General features: G+C 44.8%; 1 protein-coding gene across 3 annotated transcripts in view; it reads right to left on the reverse strand.

Moving 5' to 3' along the window:
- Window positions 1–20,709, reverse strand: part of ERG (ETS transcription factor ERG) — a 148,054-nt gene extending 127,345 nt beyond the window's left edge. The window contains exon 1 of one of the 3 annotated variants that reach the window (XM_064471818.1): window positions 20,559–20,709. The gene's annotated coding sequence lies outside the window, so the exon portion shown is untranslated. Of the gene's footprint in view, window positions 1–19,652; window positions 20,262–20,558 lie in introns of those variants that run through there. The other 2 variants (XM_064471839.1, XM_064471812.1) reach the window with 2 other exon arrangements.
- Window positions 20,710–21,533: the final 824 nt, after the last annotated feature.

Genomic DNA, 21,533 nt, shown 5'->3' on the forward strand with positions numbered 1-21,533 from the left:
GACTCAAAAAGGACAACAAGGAACACTCAAACTCATTAATTACTTTGAATACCTTAATTACACTTCATTAAAGAGAAATTATTCTAACCTACATTATTGTGATCTACAAAACAAACTTGCATTTGAATGTAGCTCTATTTTTCTTGCACTTGGCATGGAACAAATCATATAATAAAACCATTTAACAGCAAAGTGCACAAACTCAGTCTGACACATACACTGTTAAGCATGCGGGCTTCCTAGCCATAGAGTAAACAACCTGAAGAAGCTGAAAGGTTGACAGAACATAGACCAGTATCTGGTCCTGATTTCCTTCTCCAATACAAGCTGCATGTTTCTTCCAGTTCTCCTGGCTAGCACCTTGATATAAAAAGTAGTAAGTTCTCATCAACGTCAGTACACTGGACATTCCTTCTCATCCCTTTCTTTTTAATGGCTATGCTGTCACTCACTTTTCCAGGCTCCCTCTGGCTGTTTGGAGCATGAGACATCCAAAGACCTTGCTGACGGCAGCGGAGGAGGAGGATGGGAAGCCAGTGATCTCCTGCAGCAAAGGCTAATTGTGACAGCAACAAATCTCTGGAAATCACCCACCAGACATCCGGGATGTCAAAGGAAAACATCTTGGTCTGTGACCACCAAGCCACCTTTGGAGCTACCCGTGTGCCTGGTGGGATGGTATCAGCAGATACACTCAGAAGTCCACTGAGCTGATGGCATCCCTTTGCTTGATATTTACCAGCATGAAAGAGCCTTCATGTGGCATTGTCTGTAGCTGGCTCCCTTGTACACTGAAGTCTTGCATTGCTGAGATCTGTCTGGATGGTTTCTGCATGGTGTGAAAACAAAATGTTGTCATAAAGTCCAGACGAATTTATATTGGGAGGGGGAAATGAAGAACACACAATTTCCTCCTTTGAAATTCCTGTTCTCACATTTCCCTCTGCCTGAGACTTTATCTCTTCTGCTCGTCTTTGTGGAAGCCATGGGAATGAAAAAAACAGGAGACTTTGTCAAGAGCAGGACAGGACTGTTAATCAGCAAAATAAATGAACCTATAAAACTCATATAACCTTGCAGTACATAAAGCAAAACTGCCCTTGTGGTGACAGTTTAATTCTAACTACTCTCTGCCAAAGTTTCTTCCTGGGTATGAATACGCAGGTTGTCCAAAGGAGTAGCATATGCCCCTTCCTTCCTAATTTTGAGGCACTTCTTTCAATGCACATAGTTCAAGATACATCAGATGTTAAAGGAGATATTTATGATCTCCAGAACTCAATAAACTGCATTTATGCTTACAGTACCTTGTCTCTTTCTGGACTGAAAAGACTGTAAGACCTCATGTATAGTTGTATAAATAAATGAGTATATGAAATTTAGTAACAGGAGCTCTTGTGACTCATAGGAGTATTTGGAAAAATCCCCACTAATCTATTAATAATAAAGAATCTGTAATGCTGAAATTGCAAATCCCAGCACGTCCCCTCTTCATAGCATAGCAGAGAGCCTTTTTTTCTGGTAACAGTAGCATATTCAAGACAGCACAGGCTTGACACCAGCCTAGTTCAAATTCTGAAGCCAGATACCTAGAATTAAGAGCATTCCCATGCAAGGTATTGGATATTTAGAAAAATTCTCAGCTCAATGTAAAAAGCAAATATTTTTACATAAGTATGAAAGTGCCCAGTACAATCAGTTTGCGTAGAATTCCTAGAGTTACTGTACTGGGCATCAATTTGTCTTTGTTTCTTGCTGCTCCTAAAATAGAAATTCAGAGAACAAACATGCATTGAAGTGCAAAAGATCCTAGATAGGGGAGCTGGAACCTCTGGCACAGATGAAGGTGTTGCTGGTAGTTTGATACCAAACATTCAGCTAGGCATAATTTACAGTACTGACATTTTACACACTGTGACAGGTTTCAGAATTATACCCCACAGGTAAATCAAGTGCTCTCTGCCTTGAAGAATATTTTTCCCATGCTGTGTACAGATATACAGATGTGACTGAAGAGTTAGAGTCACTTGGATTACTTTTCAAGGTTTCCTTCCCTGTGTCTAGGGACTTAAAGTTTTGATTGTGCAGCATGATTCTGCTACAAGGAGTGATTTCTGGGGTCAACTACACATCCAAGAAATTTGGCAGCAGTTCCCAGAGCTCTGTACCCCAAACGGTGTTGTCTGTCACTCTCGCGCTTAACTTCAGTACAGAAAACACATAGACTGTTTCCAACTTTCTGTCTGTTCTCCATTTCTGAACACTGATGTGACCATCCCTTCTCATATTTCCAGGTTCCTAAATTGGACATATAATACAACCGGAAAAATACATATAATATTTCATCAATCATTAAAGGAACAGTGCTGTGACTGGGAGGCCTAAATTCCTTTCTTCTTTTCTTTGTTAGTCTTTGTGTATGTTTTATTTTTCATACAGTGCTTCAGGCATCACTCAACAAATGATAATCTCTCCACATAAAGTCACAGTACAATAAACAAAGCTAGGTGGAGAAGATCCATTTAGCCAGGAGACCACGGTCGTTCCATTCTTAGCCCAGTTCTTCAAGTAATGACACTTGTGATATCACGCTGTGTGCACATATGAGTGTTTCTTGACCTTTTCTTCCATCAGCTTAGGAATCATCACCCTGTTTTCCCCAAATTTAACAGGGTGTTAACAGACTTGAAAATACTACATAGAATAAAGAGTGAGGGAAGCAAACAGCTGGATGAAGCAGGGAAACACTGTTAATGCCTCCACCAAGGTGAAAGCTAAAAAGGAGCAACCTTAATTAGACATCAGAGAATCCACACAAGACAGCACTGCCAAAACGGGCTGATTCGTCTCGTGCCTCACAGACTGCTGGTATCTGTGGATCGGGATCACTTAAAAAAATGAATTTTCCCATCTGAACAGAACTGCCCCTTTCTGTGCCCGCAGTCCTGCCCGCCAGCAAGGATGGATACTTCTTAAGTGACAAGTTCATGCTATCGTCTGAGCGATACCAGCACATGCTATGGTTGTCACCAACAGCTTCAGCTGAAGTCTGCTTATGCAAGCCAGTTGATGGATCACCAAAGCTGGATCTGGGAGGAAAGTCCTGGTCCGGCACATGTGTTACGTTAGTCTGAGAAGCAGGGTTTGCTCCTTCAACGTGATGTCTCCTAGCAGTATTTTTTCCTTTTTGCAAATGCCCGTAAGATTACATGCACCCTGTGTCTTGAATTAAACTTCCTGTCACCTTACCCTGAGATAAAAAGTCCCCAACCAACTGCCACGTATCTTCTTGATTTGACACGGAGTTCTTAAAACACTACCAATTTATTCAGGCAGGAAATACATTCAGAAAGGCAGTGCTTTGTGAAGGTACGAGATATACTCAGGTACCTCTACTGTATCCAAATCTGTAATTTGGATGAGTCAGGAATTTTACCAGGTTAACAACAACAACAATAACAAACCTAGCAGAGAGCCAAAAAAAGGTGTTAATTTTTCATAGTATTTTAGGCTCCATTTTTCCTCACAGACAGATTTTTGAATTCTACTTAAATCCCAGTGGCAGAAGTGCTCCACAACGAATGCAAATATTCTTTTGTCCAAAGATCAAGGCACTAATGCAGAGATACTTACATTATTCGCATGATAAAACCACTTCTTGTGACAATCTTAGTTATTACTTGTACTCAGTAAAGCTTACAAAGAAACATAACGAGCTAGGGGTCGTTAATACTCGGGATAAAATAGGAATCTTTATTGAGACTGTATGTGAAATAAATGCTCCTCCATGAGAATACAGTTAGCAGAAGCTACCCTCAAGAAAATTAGTACTGTTTGCAGCTAAATAATATGTTTGCATTTGAACAAGAAAGGAAAGAATGTATTTGTATTCAGATGACCTGAAATATTTTCAGCTTACAGAGAAATGTGTTAGCTCTATTCATACAGGGGTTTTCTTTTAAACAGGAATTTTATAAAAACTGATTTTAAACTATTACTGTTTTGGTGGTGGCAGGCAGGTCAACATCCCTCCTAATCCACAGGATAACAACCTCATCTCTCACAAAAAGGAAAAATTGACAAAAGAATAAATTACAGATGTCTACTTTTCAGCCTTAAAAATCAAAAAAGAAAACGTTTGCGCAACTAAAAGGTAGAAAATAGCCAGAGAGAATTATGACCAAACGCCACATATTAAAAAGTTCACCACATGTGGCACAGAAAGAAACAGTCAATTCACTGCAATTGTCTGCTTAACAGGTTGAGCCTCTATCCAACTGGTAGCAATCAGGCAGGACACTAGAGTGGGCAGGAAATCTAAAATTAGGTTTTACTACCTATAATGGAGGATTTATGGGATAATTTAATTGGCAGTCTTGGGACTGAAACCCAAGGTGGGGGAACAAAAACATTTTTCTGGATATACTCTATGAACCCTTCCTGTAGTGGGCTGAAAAATAAAAGTACCGGGGAAATAACCTAGAGATGTAATATCCCCTTACTAGTGCTAAGTAGGCGATGCATGAACGTGTTTGTGGCTATTGGGGAGGGTGGGGCTAACCAGAGGTAGTAGGTAGTCATGCATTGATATAAACTGATTTTTCTTCTTTTTAGGAGAATGTCCTGCGAATTGCTTCTTGTAGTGAAACATGTCTCCAACTACACAAGGACTGATACACAGTCCCAGAGTAAACAGAAGGCTGTAATTCACTCCAATGCTCTTCTGACGTCACAGAGGGTGAAAGCGCAGCACAAAGTTTATTGACTGCAGCAGATTGAACCCAGCCTTGTATTCACTCACCCCAGGATGGTCATTGCCATCCACAATATTTGCTGAGCCACTTGTACTTTTTTTTCCCCATGGTGCTTCTATGCTTACACAGACCTTTTAAAGTCAAATCTCAGTGAAGTAAGAAATACTTTCTTGACTTCTCCCTCCTCACCAGGGGAGCTTTGAAAGGGCTAACATTTAGTTCTGCACTGGCTAAAAGGGCTGTGTAGCTGAACAGGGGGTAACAGGATCCCCTTCTCCATCCTCTTGTGTTCTACCCATGTCAGCACGTGCTACCGATGCATTTTCCATGGCTTATTGCCATTTATTAGATGGGATTCATGCCAGCTTGGGAGGTTCAGAGAGAGGAGCAAGGACACTGCCCACCATCACCTAGCGAGGGGGATGCCCTCCCACATGCTGCTGGCAGGTGATTCCCCATCACTTCACCATGGCTCCCTGCTGCAAGGTCCTCCATCAACACGGCTCTCAAGCTCCATAACCGACTGGGATGCAGGGAACAGACCTACATCAGTATGGGGGAGCAACAGAGCTACCGACCCCTTACAGAGCACATCTTCTAACTCTTTTAATGCCATGACCAAATCTGCTCACAGTTTCACAATCTCCAGCTCAGAATCTTTTTTTTTTTTTTTTTTTTCATTTTGGTAAATCTAACAGTGTTTAAAAATGGCAGTCACTCATCTCTACTCCCAACTACCAGAGCCAAGGGCTCCCCATTCCAAAGTTTTTCTGTAATGTGATCTCCATTGCAGACCTTTTTGAAAACGCTCTAGCATTTGACAAATGCCTTTATCTTTAAATTCCACGCTCAGTCGTATTCTATTTGATCATGACAAGTTTTGAGAAGATGACAGGAGAATATGCTTAGTATTATTACCTCTAGCTTATCACTGGCAGTGTCAAAAGGAAATGTAAACAATCAAGTTGGTATAACAATCCTTGATTATTATTCTTAGAATAGCAATGGCATCAAGTTATAAGCTATCATAAAATTTAAAAACGCATTCCCATTTATTTCAGAAAGCAACATGCAGGAATGGGCTGAAAAATGCCAAGGCTGTCTCAAGAATTTCTCTCCCAGCACATTTCAAACTTGATTGGTATGACATGAAAAAAATCCCAGAAACACGGGAAAATCAACAGATTCCAAAAATCAGCCTTTGCAAGAGCTCTGCTGATAGCCAGTAAGTCTACAGTAAAATCGGTCAGACCATTTGGAAACCAGCCTATTGAGAAGGCAACGTCTCCAAGGAAGGTGTTTATGCAGATCAAACTGTGGCAATTTCAAGTATGGGCTGATGTTTTTACCATTGTGCTTTTTTTCCCCTCTGCTGTTTTTTTGAAAGCTAACATTGGTCATCTTTCACTTCTTGCTTTTTATATTGTTCTCCTAATCCTGTTTCTACTAATGTGAATGAGAAAAAAAATCCCAGTTTTTAAGCCACTCCTGCCCCTTCATTAAGAGGACCCCAACACAGCCAGACACATGCAGACTTACAAGTCATCATTATAACTAGGATGCTGTTGAAAGGTCAAGTCAGTATCCTCTCATGATACTGAAAATTTCCTTTTTGGTAGATTAATTTACTTTATATTCCAAATTATATTTGATGTTTACTTTATATTTGAAAATTTCTTCCATAAACTTCCTTTTTTATTTTCCCTGGCTTACCTTTTCTACCTTTGGAGATACCATAATAACTTGAAGTAAAGAAGAAATCTCTTGTGTCTTAATTATGGCCTCTCTGTTGCCTAAACTTAAAATATGTGAAAAGTTTATAGACCTTGACAGATTCAGGGTGTGGTGCATCACACTCTCCTTCATGCAAACGCAGCCTACGTCTGCAAGTAAGTTGCCTTTTCATGGAAATACTATTCAGAGAGCATTTCCATAAAAATTCATCCTGGCACCATTCTGTTTCTCTTGTCTTTCACCCAGCTGTGTTCCTTCCTTGATTGATTTTCATTCTGAATAAGGCACAACAGTCAGTTTCATGGGGGGAGCCAAGGAAACTTTCCATTTTTACGTTAAGAGCAAACACTGTAGTCAATGTAATATGGCTGCATGAAACATCAATAAAATCCAGTGTAGCTGTATATACTATCAGAGATATTATGAGAGAACGCTTCCACCACCAGCTGCCCTTACTAAAGGCAAGGCTAGAATACAGCACACCAAGTCCCAAACTTAGCTTCCCCAGGAGGAAACACCAGGTCTTCTCAAGGGTTTGAGTCAGTCCTGGCTGAAGTTGATGCAAGTCCTTCCACTAACCTAAGTAGAAGATAGGATCCAGCCTAGTTTTCCTGGGGGGAGAAAGGGTGCAGAAGAAGGAGAAGGGGCCATCCTCCAAGAAACTAGCAGCTGGCCCAGATGGTCAAATTAAATGAGGTCATACCACCGTCACTGATTCTGTTCCTCAGCCACCAAGTCCCAGAGATGCCCTGAGGGACCGGGCAACCTCACAGATGCAGTATCTTTTATTTCCCCTACCAGCCCGCTGAGCTGTGACTGAAATTTAACCATTTTTATAAAACCTAACTACTCTTGCGGCAGGCAATGCCAGGGCCGATGCAGAAACGATCCCGGGCTGTCCTCACGTACCTGCCAAGCCCTGCACCATTTTTGAGGGAAGGAGAGACAGACAGACTTCCCCACCCAGGTAAGGATCCTAAAGGCAGGCTGGGAGGCTGAGGCTTCCCCCGCCACTGCTCCCAGCGGGAGGACAAGCCAGTGCCCTGCGGCAGCGCCCAGGCAAGGGCACTGCGTGCTGGGGCTCCCCGCTCCGCACCAGAGCGAGCCCCAGCGCTCCCCCTTAGCTGCGGCCACCGAGCCCTGCATCTGCTCCCTCCCATGTGTTCAAAGGGCACTTCAACCATGTTTCCCAAACACAAATACTAAATTATTATTTTAAACGATGGGTTTCCTATTTTCTGAAGCATTTGCCCTACACTGAGGCTGAAAACGGACAGTCTGTGGTCTCTTTTCTGAAGTTGTTTTTATCCTTTTGGAACCAAAGTGGTAAACCACTAATGGCATGTGCATTTTTCTCATTATCAGTTACAACTTTAATGATTCTTATTTAAGCAAGAAGTATTTTAAAACTTTTCAGGCTTGCACGTTCAGTTATTAGACCTCAGACTGTTTATTGTGTCTTCTCTCAAGAAAGTTCTTTTATGGTGTTAAATGGAAGAAGCCGTTTCAAGACCTGGCAGCAATTTGCATCAGCGAACGCTTTTAGGAACTTGTTGCTCCAGTGTTTTAGAACTGACTCATTTTCGAAATCCCTCGCCTAAAGGTTCAGTGCACTCCAGCGCTTAGGTCTAACTGCACATAACTAAATTTTCAATTACCACTGTGGTCTAGCAGCTGAAGCAAAAGCAGACTTTAAACTCAGTGCTAATATCAAGCTCTGCTTTGCAGTCTTGTGCAAATTAGTCAGCCCACTCTTAGAAAACATGAACTGAAACGGTGTGTTTCAAATTCGTTTGCCCTAACCCTCCAGCCACAATGGGGTGTTAAGTCATGTCTCCATCTCCACGAGTCCAGAGCCACCCAGACATAGACCAGCACAGGCCAAAGACATTATTTCACACAAGGCGCATAAGGCATTTCTGCTTGCTTTGCTTTTTCGTCACGCTCCATCCCAATGCTAGCACTGAGAAAAATAGAGGCACCATCACAGCGACTGAATGGCACTAGAGGAGAAGTGTCCAGGGTTGGAATAGGAATGGGCAAGTTTAGGAAGAGTAGAAAGCCAAGCATAAAGGCTCTGGCACCAGAAAATCACAGCACCTTCATAAAATAACAGCCCAACATTTTGAAAAGTATTGAGCAGGTATTAAAAAGTGGTTGCCAAAGGGTTGCTGTCATCTCCAGGAAAAGCAAGCATGCCACAGATATTTCCTGTGCACGCTGATCCTGGGGGAACAGTAAAAGCTGGTTATTGCGCAGACCTACTCTAAATGTTCTCACTTTCATAATACACATGAGTGTTTTCTCACTGCATCCATTTTTGCTCAAATCCATTGGTGGGCAGTATACCTAACTCAGCTTTTGTTTAAGTTCTTATGTTCTGCCAAGATAATTGGCCCTACGGGACTTTAATCTAAATGGAGTGTATCTTTGTAGGGACCTCGTAGAGGTATTTCTAATGTTTAATGGTCTCCTGAATTACTACTTTCCTCCCACTGTGAAGGAAATGGGCTCACCGCCGTCCGTTTCCCCGTAGCATTCATTACCGCTAGCAACACGGATGTAGAAGCAGCATCCTTTAGCCCATTCCGTGCTTCAAAAACAGAAGAAAGAAGAGGCAAAGCATTCATCCTCCTTAATGGAGGAAGACTTGCTCTGCATTGATGTGATCAAGCAAAGGTTCCCCTCACGTGCAATTACTCAAGACTCATCCATTTGGGCTCACAGTGGGGGGCTAAGGCAATTATAGCTCAGCACAGCTTGCTGACACGGGTGCATACCTGCCAGTGGTGTGGGAACATGAATCTATGTGGGGTTATTTCTGCTTTTCTTGTGCAGCCATTTCTCAGACCACTTTCTAATGTCTTCCAGACCACCAGCAGCCCACAGACCATATGCGGAGTAACACCACCATAGACTAACAACTGGTTAATGAGTTATTCTCACAGCCTGCAATAAGGCTCCCCTTAGGGGCTGGTAGACATCTCATTGCCTGCCAGCAGCCATAGTTGAGAACTGGCTCTCAAGTGCTGTCAATACCTAATTTAAAATGCGTGTAATTATAGCAGTACAACAGTAACATTTTGTTTACCTAAAAGCTAAGTTCCTCATTCATTCCTCTGCCCCTGGCAAACAACTGCCAGATATGCGCACACACACAAAAATGGGGGTATAATTGTAAAAACTGTAGGTAGCCCTTCAGTTCACAGCAGTTAGGAAACACTGGCATACGGCATATCAAACCCCACTGCTAATGCCGGCACACCACCAGCTGCATGCCCCTAGGGTAGGCTGGGCTCAGAGCTGCGGGACCCTTGGCACCCAGGTGCGACCTCCATGCCCGGTCGGTGACGGCAGGTAAATGAAGGTGCTTCGTTACACCCTGTGTTTTGCTCTGCTGCCTCTTCTTTAAGTCAGTTTGTCTTCTGAACTGCTTCAGTGCTGGGAAGAGGCACATGGGCTTTCTGAACACAGTAAAATCCTAAACCAGCTCTGCTCAAAAACTGGAGTTTAAAGTTTCCCTGGGGTTGTCTCAGCTCCCTGCTAAACAACACAAAGGTGGCTGAGAAGGAAAGTCTATCTTCATGGCCATTCAGTGGTGGGCTAGTGGCAAATCTTGCATGTCCCCCAGGTCTGTCAGGTTTTTCCTCCCCTTTCTCGCCTGTTGAAATCACCTGTCTCACTGAAAGAGAAGGAGCCGATATGTAAAAGGTGATGCGCTTTGGCTGTCAAGGTCATCACAGCCAAAATGCCTTTCAAACTTAAAACAGAAAAATTAGGACTCCCCTGCAACAGGAAGCTACTGGGCCCTCTGAGGAATTAAAACAGGAGTCCTTGACAGCCAATCTGCATGGGCTTCTTGCTGCCAAGGGACTGGGAGGAGGCCAGAGATGGAGCAGTAGGGAGTTGTAAGACCTGCAGGTGTATGACCCATGTCTCCTCCTCTATGAAAGATGAGTCCACACAGAGAAAGTGGAAATATTCTGAGTTCATACCAGGGAAATTTTATCAAGAGAAAAAGCAGTGCCTGTTTCCCATGCTAAAAAGGCAGTGCCTTTAAATGCTGTAGTAACTGGGGGGGGGAATTAAGGCTTTAGTAAATGACTGCAGTGAAAACACTTCCATAGCTTTCCAGGCCCAGAGGAAACATCAGGAAGAAACTTGTAAGCTGAAGAGCTCTGCCCCCTCAAAAGCCATCTGAGAGGCTTCAGCCACTTCAGCAAGGTCAAGATTTCATCCACTGAACAGAAATTCAGAGTTCTCAAACTCTTTCATGGGTTATTCTGGAATGGAGGAAGAGGAATTCAAGGGTTGGTGGTTTTTTCCATGTAAAACCAACTGAAAGTGGTAAATATGTTAAAAAGGGCTTGTTGTTTTTCTTTTCAAGAGAGCAGTGGTCCAAAGGAGAACAACAGGACAGACAAACACCCATAAGCACATGTGGTGTTTTACACCACTGGTTTTGCATTTCTGTGCACCAGCCAGGCTCTAGCTTCCTACCAAACCATTAAAAATAAAAATGAGACGAGAGTTCAAAAATTCAGTATCATCTACTTAGCTGCGAGTGACTTTTTGCGAAATTATTTGCCTTGCTAATCCTTTCCATGAAATGCAGACGAGAGACGATATGGATGGGGATCTGGCTGGGGCAGGTCTGCAGCTGGCGCAGAAGAGCCCAGCTCCATCACCCTCACCGGGAGCTGGAGGGGCGCTCAGCCCATCAGCACAGGGGGCACTTGCATCTCACGTGAGCGTCAACATTACCACTTCGGGACTCTGGTTGCCAGTGATGATTTGTTTCCTCACAGGTCCATAAACACTCACAGCTTACGTCAATGTGGTTTCAGGCTCATTTTTAGCTCAGACCACTCACAGTCCAAGAGGAACCCAGAGTCAATGGTCAAAAAGAGCCTTGCTGTGCTTCAGAAGAGTCTACTGAACTGAACTGTACCTCTGCAGGGAAACGAGGATGCCAGAAATCAGCACAGAGAGCAAGCCAGAATTCACCAACCGTTAGCAGGCAGGAACTAGGAATCACACTTTTCCACTACAAATGGTAAAACTATCCAAGCCCAAATCCCCTCCCCACAAAATTAAAATGCCTTCTTTCTATTTCTCCTGGTGTTAAACATATGCTACATATGCCCTACAAAACTCGTACACAATTTGTCCAGTTTCGAAGTTGAGGCTGAAGTGCAGCAAACAGCCTTGCTCTCACTCCCATTGCTGCTTTCCAAGAGAAGTGCCAGAGAAAGTATTCTATTTTTGTAAGAGTTTAAAGGGCATGGTCAGAAAAGTGACTATGTAAAAATGGCACCTTTTCATCCAGCAGATCTGTTCCCAGTGAGTATTCTGAGTCATGTCTGCTTACTTTAGTGACCAAAATAGATTTTTACTACTTCTCACTCCTCTTTAGTCCTGTGGAACCAACACAGCAAAGAGGGCGTTGTATAAATCCTACCCTGGAGCAAAACCTGTCAGGCCTCATTAACTAAGTGAGAGGTGCAGAAGCAAGAGCTGGATGCACCTCTGCAGGTGGCTGAGGGGGCAGCGCTGCTGCCCACCGGTTCCCCTGACCTATGCCAGGCATGGCACATCGCACGGGTGGTGTTAAGTGAGAGGGAGAGGATAACCCTTCTCCCCTTCACCCCAGCTCCTGCCGCCCTTCAGCAACCCTGCCCCCTGCGCAGCGCTACTGCTCTACAGACCGACCACAGGCTGAGCTCCCTGGGCTGACATTTTGTTACAACCGTCTTTCCTGTGAACTGTCATGGAAATCACAAGCAAATAACAAACACAAAGCTCGCCCCTCCCTCCTGCTAGCTCTTGCAGAGCTACTTTACGAGACTGACTGCAGCTTCAAAGGTAAGTTGCGTTCCATCACAGGGACAACTTTCACGTCAAGACACCACTGAGGGGGCCAAAAAATTGCTCCTATGTTGAAAACTGCTCCTGTTCCCAGGGCCAGGTACAAAGCTTACAGCCTCTCCAAAGCAAGCTTTCCATAGTTGTGACTTGAGAGATTTAAGCAAGGTACAGACCCCAGGTGTATCGTGTATACGGCTGGTAAACTCCCTTTTGCCCTGGACGAGATATTGGACCATTTAAAAAAGAACAATGACACAGATATTACTATTTCCTTCATGAGCAGAATAGAATCTTAATAGAAAGACAGCAGTATTAATCCATTCCTATCTTACTCTAATGATTAAAAAAAAAATATGGCTAATGTTTTCATTTTTCAATTTTTCAATGAAGTTAAGAGACAGCAGTGCAGAAAGCATAAAAGGGCTTTCCGTTGCTATTTCTAATGTTTCTATTGCTGGTGATAAAACTGGACACTAAAAAGGTAGTTTGACAGTAAAAATGAAACTACTATGTCCTGGGTCAACTTTTAAATGAAAATAATAAATAAGCAATAAGATTCATTTCCAGTCAGACTGTAAAACATTCTTCTGGTCTCTCTGCTGTACTTTTACCTACATTTTTCCTTCATTCTCCCTAAGATCAGCTGGAGGGGCCTGGATCAGGCCCTGGATACAGAATTCAGTGCACTTCATGCCTGCTGCCTGAAAGCCAAGACACTCCGTCCTGTAACCCCAGTCCCTACCCAAACTGATGGACAGAGGCTGCATCTTCAGTGATTTTCCCCAAACAAACATAATTGTCTCAAACTGGCAAGATTAACCTGTCCTCTGGCTAGGAAAGGAACTTACACAACTACTGTCAACTAGATGTTTGACTTTTAGAGTGTTACAGCTAGGCGAGGTGAATCCTACCCTCCTAAAACCATTTTTTAGCCTCATCGCATAGAACTGACTTCTCTGCATAGAAGAGCCAAGACGTCAGGTTCAGATTTCTCCGTGCTCTTCCTTTCAAGAGGGTGATGAACTGCGTTGCTGAAATGAAGCCCTGACTGTGCCTACCAAGAGGTGCTTTTTGTGGTTTCAGGATGCTGACATACATATTGGTGACAGATGATTTGGCTTGTCTCGATTGCAAGAGATACAGAGCACGTTACAGACTGTTTGCTCTAAATATATAAAAATACCAGAGAACTTATAAATGTAGCAAAGGAATGAAAAGCACTGGCCCAAATTCCCAGCTTCACATTCTGGGCAAATCTAATGAAATTCGGGAAACGGCACAAGACACCCACCAGGGCAAAACTGGATCTTGATTTCATTTAAAATCCTTTATTTTTTCCTGTGTTAAAACTGCTTTTCATGCCATGGCCACAAACCTGTGCAAAAAAAAAATAAAATAAAACCAACCCTCTATAATTCTTTGAACAGCCAACTACAATCACAACAATCAATGTTACAGTGGTTCTTCAGAGAAATGATGGAGAACTTTTACCATACCTGCTTTGCAAGAGTCCTGCAAATCAGCTTCTTTTTCAAGCAGATTTTGCAGTTTTGTCTCAGTGCATGTTGTAATGCAATATAATAACGTAACCTTAGTAGTTTACTATAAATCCTTTGTGTATAATTTGTGAACTCTATAGAGAACAGTCCATTTTATAAACAGAATTTTAAAACACCAGGTTTAAATTTATTGCAGGGTTTATTCAGAACTCACAAAGCCTCCTTAGAAAGCTGAATTTTGCCTAGAAGAATTTCCTTCTGCATAACTACTAGACTTCTTTCTTTATAAAGCCCTTTTTAATTACACAGAAAAATATAAACTGTGATAGTCTGCAATTTGTCTAAAGTTAATCGTTTGATTGCCATATTTCATATTTTGTTCTCATTTAATAAGAGTAGTTTACAGGAAAAGATACACTGTGCAATTTGCTAAATCCACACGATTTTTACATATATGTTTAACTGCACCAGAACAAATCACACATTAACTACCGAATATCAAAAAACATATGACTTCTTGAAAAAGTCTGCTTCAGTCAAATCAGGTCAAATATACTGTGTATATCCATGCTTCATTAGCTAAAAACAAAGTAATAAACTCAGTGCAAAGCCACAAGGTATTATGAAAAGCTCGAACTGGTAAGCCTACACAACTTAAAAATTAGAAGAAATCAATCCGATTGCACAAAACATTTTGTCATAAGTAGTTTACAGGGCAGCAGGCTGCTACTCCTAATACCCTGCTACCAGCGCTAGCAAAATGAAAAAAACCTGAACAAATCAATGCATCTTTACTAAATGCATACTATTAGCAAAAAAAAAAAAAAAAAAAAAAAAGACCATTACCAACCACTCATAACAGCCAGTAAAAGGCAGAAAGAAATGATGCTAGTTCAGCAGGCAATATATTTGGGATGAGGGCAGGTTAAGAGGGAAGGGAATCTACTCCTGACCCACTCGCACCTGCACAGCCTTAATCAGGCCTGCCTCTGCCACCCCACTGCATCCCAGCTAGCAGCCCAGGTGCTGCAGTAATGGCTGTGACCTCCTCCTCTCCTCTGGGACAGAGTTGTGTGTTGGTCATAGGCGGTATTCCCGGACTTAGCAATGGTCTCAAACTCCTTTATGCTCCCCCATCCAGTCTGGCACCCCGAATTGCTCTCCTGCAGCGGCTGGCTATACAGCCAGTGCAAACGCTATCAGGATTTTTCTCCTGTTGCTGTTTCTTTGCGACATGAAAAGAAAACAAGTCTGTTTCATTACGGACCTCCTGGAGAAACTTGAAAACTTGGGTGTCTAAATGGAGCTGATTGAAACCACATTTAAGTTCATATTTGTTTAACGTGCCTGGTGCAGAACTGCGAGCCTGCCGGTGCTCATCATTTCCTACAAGCCAACTTTTCTTTTTCAAATCAGCAGCTAATTAGGTGTGTGCAGTTCAAAGCTAGAGACTACCTGACAAATTCAGAAGATCTGAAACACAACAGAAGTCAGTATTTGTTCACAGGAGCAGCATCTAAAAGAGGAAGCAGCTTTCTAATATCCTACCAATATTACAGTGTCTAAGCATCTGGGCAGCTACTGCTTTCTCCCTGCTAAAAGGACTGGCAGAAACACAGCACCTTTTAGCGGAGAGTGAGAAAGCTGATAGCAATGCTGCAGTCAAGACACTTTAATAAGCACCTGGATATCGTAACACTTAGTGTCTGAATTAAAACGAATCTGAACAGAAGACCTCAGCTCAAAACCAAGCTCACAGCCGCGTGGCACAACAGCGATCTCCCAGACATGAGTGGTCACCCGGAGTTCAGCTGAGGAGCTTGTGTGGCTACAAATCAAGGCCCTTGGTTTTAAACCATCCTCTATTGAAACCTGTTGTATCTTCAGCTAAAATGAAAACATGTGTTTATTGTTTTCTCTTTGGGCAGACAATTAATATTTATACGCTGCATTATCAAACAAAAATAACTACGTATTTTGTTCCTGGAATAAGTTTTTTCTTATTGGAATGAAGTTGTGCCAAGGAGGGATTTCATCTGATGCAAGCAGCATGCAAGAACGATCCACTTCCCATGGTAGCTTTCTAAATTAAAAAGCAGCATTTCACAATGGGCCGTAGCAAAGGTAAGTTGATGAAAATGAACGCCACAGTGCAGTCTCATGCTCCATGCAAGAAAAAGTGCCACCGAAGTCAAGAGGGGATACGCTTGCCACAGCAGTACGGGAAGCAGGCTTTTTGCAAATCCATTCATGCTTACTTTAGATCAAATATCATTTTTGCTCTCAAACACCATAAAAAATGTCTCGCTGCATACGTTCTAGTTTTGACACATACACCGATTAGCAAGGACGTGCACTATGTCCACAGAATAAACACTTTGGTTTTCATTGTGAAATTACTGTTTCTTGAATTCAATGAAGCCCTCCAGATTACACACATGCCGCTAAATATAAATAGAAGAGGTTAAAATGCAGTTTAAATATAACAGATATGTCCGCAACTCCATATTTAGATATACCCTTTAATTTTTTCCTATTGCCTACTTTTTACTTACATTTAAATTTAGCAAAGTAATTTTAGACTGCCAGTTTTCTACCTACACTAGTTAACTATGCTGTGAAGGAAATAGATTAGATTTTCTCCACTTATTTCGTTACCGTCCAAAAGGCCAAAGCACCACAAATTCTTGCGACTCAAACCTTCAACCCATGCAAAAGACAAAATGATGCTCAAGTTTACTGGGAAACCTGTCTGTCGAAAAGTGCATGGCTAGAACCACATGGGGAAATAAAAAATATTCTAGTGGCTGTGAAAGTGGCCAATTGTGGCTATAATGAAAAACAGTGTAGTCTTATTGCACAAAAGGTAATTCTTTCAACCCAAGACAAACATCATTAAAATTCAGGCTGAAAATATCTTACCAACGTCAACTTTTTTTTTAACAAACGCATTTTAAATCAACTGTATAGGAAAGCCGATGTACAAAGCATGAACTAATGGCTGGCCTACCTTCCCAGCTGCACAGCAGAAAAACACCGTGGGCAGCATTAGGCACTCAAGGCTCAGCCTGCGCCGCTGACCTTGGCTGATATGGATCAGGCCCAAAGGGCCCTTCCTGACCATACCTCCTGTCAACAGCTTCCACCTCAACTTCGGGACACAGATTTCCACGGAGCTACTTGCACGACTGAAAGAAGTACAGTTTGCCCTTACAGCTGCCTTTTCCCGAAAAAAAAACCCACCCATATATATTCACATAAAAGAAAATGACAAGATTTCTGGTAGTGAAAAAACCCCAACGCTATAGATAATTCCAGACAAAAGGTTTGTTTCAACCCAAACATTTGAAATTATTTTGTTGCTACCTGCTAATAACTCACAGAGCACTTAGTAATGCAGAGGGAAGGAAAGGAAGGGAATGTAGCACGTAACATTTCAGGGCTACCAGATGCCATCAGAACTGCAAAAGCTTTTCATGTTTTTTTGATCCCCACTGGAGTGCATTTAACCAAGAGGAGAAACTGCTGTATACGGGGACCTCAGTAAAGTGGCCAAAATGAAGTGCTCTGCGACAGAGAGCCAACGCCACGAGCCTCGCATTTTGATAGCAAAGCACTAGTGTTTTGGAGAAAGTGCAATGGGAAAGGATTTGCCTCATCAGTAGCCAGGTATTTTGTTCATGTGGCGTTTATTCAAACCAGCTGGATTACAACAGACATCCCAGGGTTTTGCATTTGTTTACACAACTCCATGTGCACACAGAAAGTAAACTGCCCACAGAAGAGCAGGTACCAAAGATGCATCCACATTGCGAAGGTGAAAGCACTGATCGTAGGTGGAATCGTCATTTGAACAGAACTGTGGGATCCGACGTGGGATTTCAGATAGAAAAGGTCTAACCTGTTAACATACAAACGATTGTACTTGAGGTAAGAGATGCTACTTCCAAGTTTGTAACAATCTGTATTTTAAGCTCATGGTTCATATCACTGAAACTCCTCAATGGACTCATACACACGATTTTTTTGGCGCCTAACAAAGCGCTCAGACTTGGTTAAAAGGAGGAGAGAGAAGCCCCACAGTCAGTACTGCTTATGAACCATCGGAAGAAAAACATGCCTAGTATGTATTTATTAGAATATATCTTTAAGAACCAAATGCTACATAAATTACAATCCAAATGAAGTAGCACCTTAGGAGCAGAAAGTCCAACCGATCACACCTAGGACTTACGCTGACAGATCATTTATAAAATCCCTGCAACATGTAACTCTATCCACTACTATATGATTTGTTTAACTTTGGGACTAAATTGTGGGAGGTGGGGACAGATGCTGTTCAAAGCTCTAAATGCTGATATGCTTTTGGAGGCAGCGATTTTTTTCTTGCAAAGTTTTTCAAAGAACTGCACAGCAACTTTGAATTGTTTGCCTACATACGTGTATGGAAGATAAAACAAGAAGTGATGTTACTATTCCGATGTACCACCTCTGTTTTTATAAATGTCCTTTAAGAAATAGGTAAGATAATCAGCATAAAAATATATTTGTCCCATATGAAGTATGGCTTAGTTTGTTTATGCCTTTATTTATTTCCCTTTAATTAGTAAGCTGTCAAACAATCTATTTCTCTTCCTTGGTTTTCCTACCAGTTCAAGTGTGCTTGAAATCGCATACCTGATACGTACAGCTGGACGAAAGTTTACGTTTCATACCCTAGTGAGAAGCTGTCTTTGTCTACTTCACTTGTTTCAGTGGAACCAGGGAAGTGGTTAAAGGGTTAAACCAAAGGAATGTGACATTTCTCCATGTGCAGTTCATAGACCTATCCTGGTTTTCCTAATGGACTCAAAATTACATGGGTAGAATGTAATTTCCAAACTATAACTTCAGAACTGAAGTGCAGTATTAATTCAGAGAATGACACTTTCAATACAAATACAAACTTCATTAAAGAAAGAGCAAAGTTTACTTGTACTGTGGGCTCTTAGCAAAGGCAGCAATGAATGGAAGTTTATGTTAGCCAGAACTTGCAACTTCAGCTTTTGTAAATATGATTACGTACGCTCCGAACTCTACAGCAAAGTCATCTGGTCACCAAAATAGATCTCCGCGTATCGTATCGCAGCGCTTACTCTGAAAAGTACCACAGCCAACTCTGACTCTCCTCAGACCAACTCAGGTAATCGAAGGTTTTCCTACATGCGAGAGCTAGTCAGCTTTTGCAAAGGCAATAGAGGTATCAGTTAATTGAATGATGAATTGCTGAAAGAATTAGAAAGACAGAAAGACACCAACACTGCTATTACGAACCGGGGGGGGGAAAACCCCAAAACAAACAAACCGAGGGCGGGGGGATGATATAATTTCAGAAGCTGATGCCCGAAAAGACAGCAGCCAGCCTGAAACCAAACGGCGTTAATGCTGTAAAACTGAAGTCGGAAAGGGCCACTTTGCGCCGCGGGCGCCCGCAGGAGATGCGCGGCTCCAGCCGCCGCCCGCCGCCCCGGCCGAGCCCTCGGGGCTGCCCGGCTCCCGCCGCCGACCTGCCGCGGCCAGAGGGCAGCCGGACCGCCGGACACCCGGACCGCCGCCCGCGGGGATTCGTCCCGTCCCGTCCCGGCCCGGCCCGGCCCGGCCCGGCGGCTCTGCCCGCCGCCCGCCGCCGCCCCCCGCCCCGCTCTCCCCGCCGCTCCCGGCCCCGACGGCCGCGCCGCGCCCCCTCCGCGCCCGGCTCTCCGCTCGGCCCCCCCGCCCCCCCCCCTCCCCATCGCAGCCCCGGAGGGAAAGGACTTACCGGGCGAGGCCGGGGAAGGGGGCGAGTGCGGGATCCCGGGGGAGGGGGGACGGGACGGGACGGGACGGGAGGGGACGGGCCCGGGGCGCGGAGGGCGCCGCCGGGGGAAGGCAGCGGCCGCCGGCGGCGGGAGCGCGGGAGGGAGTGAGGGAGCGGGCGAGGGGACGGCGGCGTTGCCGACTGCAGTGAGTCACTTCAGTCGGGACGGGCTCAGCCCATCGCGCTGGCCCCGGGCTCCCGGCGCCTCTTCTTCTCGCCAATCGCCGCGCGGGGCAGCCACTGCTCCCCGGCGCTCCCCGGCTCCCCCGCCGCCGTCGGGGCCGCCCGCCGGGCACCGGCACCCCCCGGGGAGCACCGGACCCCCCGCCCCCCTACTCCCCGGCGTCCTCCCCCGGGGGCCCCCGCTCTGCACGGGGGAGGAGGGGGGAGGACACGGGGGGGACGGGACGGGAGGGGCCGGGCGGAACTGGAGGTGAGCGGGACCGGCGGGGGGGGGGGGAGGACACGGGGCTACCGGGGGCTCGGCTGGGCTTGGCGGGTCTCCTCTCCTGCCGGCGCGTGGAACAAGAGCGTGTTTGAAGGGGCAGAACACGCGTGCGGTTGTTGCGGGGACCCGACGTGAAGTCAAAGCCTGGCCCCTGGAAATCAGAGGGCAGGGGAGGGACAGGGGCGCCCGGTCCGGCCGGAACGGGGCTGAGCGCCCCGCCGCCCGGCGGCGCAGGGGGGCATGGAGAGGGGATGCGTCCCGACCCCGGCAGCGGCGCTCACCTCCCGCACGCACTCACACGCACACGCGGGGAAGCCCAGCGGGAGGCGGGCGAGCCGCGCACGCCGGGGAGAAGCGGGTGGTGCGCCCCGTCCGGTCCCGTCCCGTCCCGTCCCTCCCGCGGGCCCGGGGCTCCTTACCGGGCCGCCGCTTCTGCCCGCCGCCGCCGCCGCCGCCGCCGCGCTGCCCCGGCCTTCCCCGGGCACGCCTCGGCCCCCGCCGCACCGCCGGGCATCGCCCGCCGCTCTCCCCGGCGCTCCTCTGCCAGCGGTCAGCGCCGAGAGCCAGCGTGCAAAGCAGAAAACCCAGTACTCCCTTAATTAAAAATAATAATAAAAAAGAAAAATAATTAAAAGCGTCTCAGTTTTTAAAGCAGAACTACATAATGTATTAATTGGTTGCTATTAGCATGCAGTTTTATTGAGCATAGCACACAGAAGTCTGATTGTGAGCGAGGAGTGTTTTCAATGAAAGTGGAGTTATTTTAGCTGCAGACATGTTTACATTTCTGTGGTTTAGTCTATAACTTTCTCTTTTTCTTGCTTCAGAATTCTGCTCCATGAAGCAAAGCCCTTAGCTCCCAGACATTCCAAAAAGTCTGCCAAAATAATAGGAAAAAAAAAAAAAAGAGAGAGAGAGAAGAAATAAAAAAAACACACACAGAGACCCCCAAGTCTGGGTCAGGCTCAGGGCTGGATATAGGCAGAGCGAGTATACCCCCTCCTCACTCTCTCTCTAGCTAAAAAGCCTTCAGGGCTCCATTTCCTGTTTTTAAGGAAAAAATAAAGCGGGTCTAGGACTGATTTTAGACACTGCCTAGACCAGGGCTGGTGGGTGCCGAGGACCTTTAACTCCCTCAGTGCCAAAGGGTACCCAATAGCATGCCGGTCCAGGCAACCCCACGCCTCCCTCCAAGATAGCCATAGCAGCAAGATGGCTTTTTACTTCCCGGTACATTTTCGAGCAACTGAGACCAGCAAGCGCAGGACCTAAAGGTCCCAAGCAACAACGTGGTGCATATCCACCGCAAATTACCACAACGAAGAAGCAAAGTACCCCAAAAGTGGGACCGAGTACCCTCTGCCGCAGACCTGCCGCAGCAGCACCCGCATAGG

The sequence above is a fragment of the Phalacrocorax carbo genome, chromosome 1 (genome assembly GCF_963921805.1).
Source record: "Phalacrocorax carbo chromosome 1, bPhaCar2.1, whole genome shotgun sequence".
In the NCBI taxonomy this organism is placed as follows: Eukaryota; Metazoa; Chordata; class Aves; order Suliformes; family Phalacrocoracidae; genus Phalacrocorax; species Phalacrocorax carbo.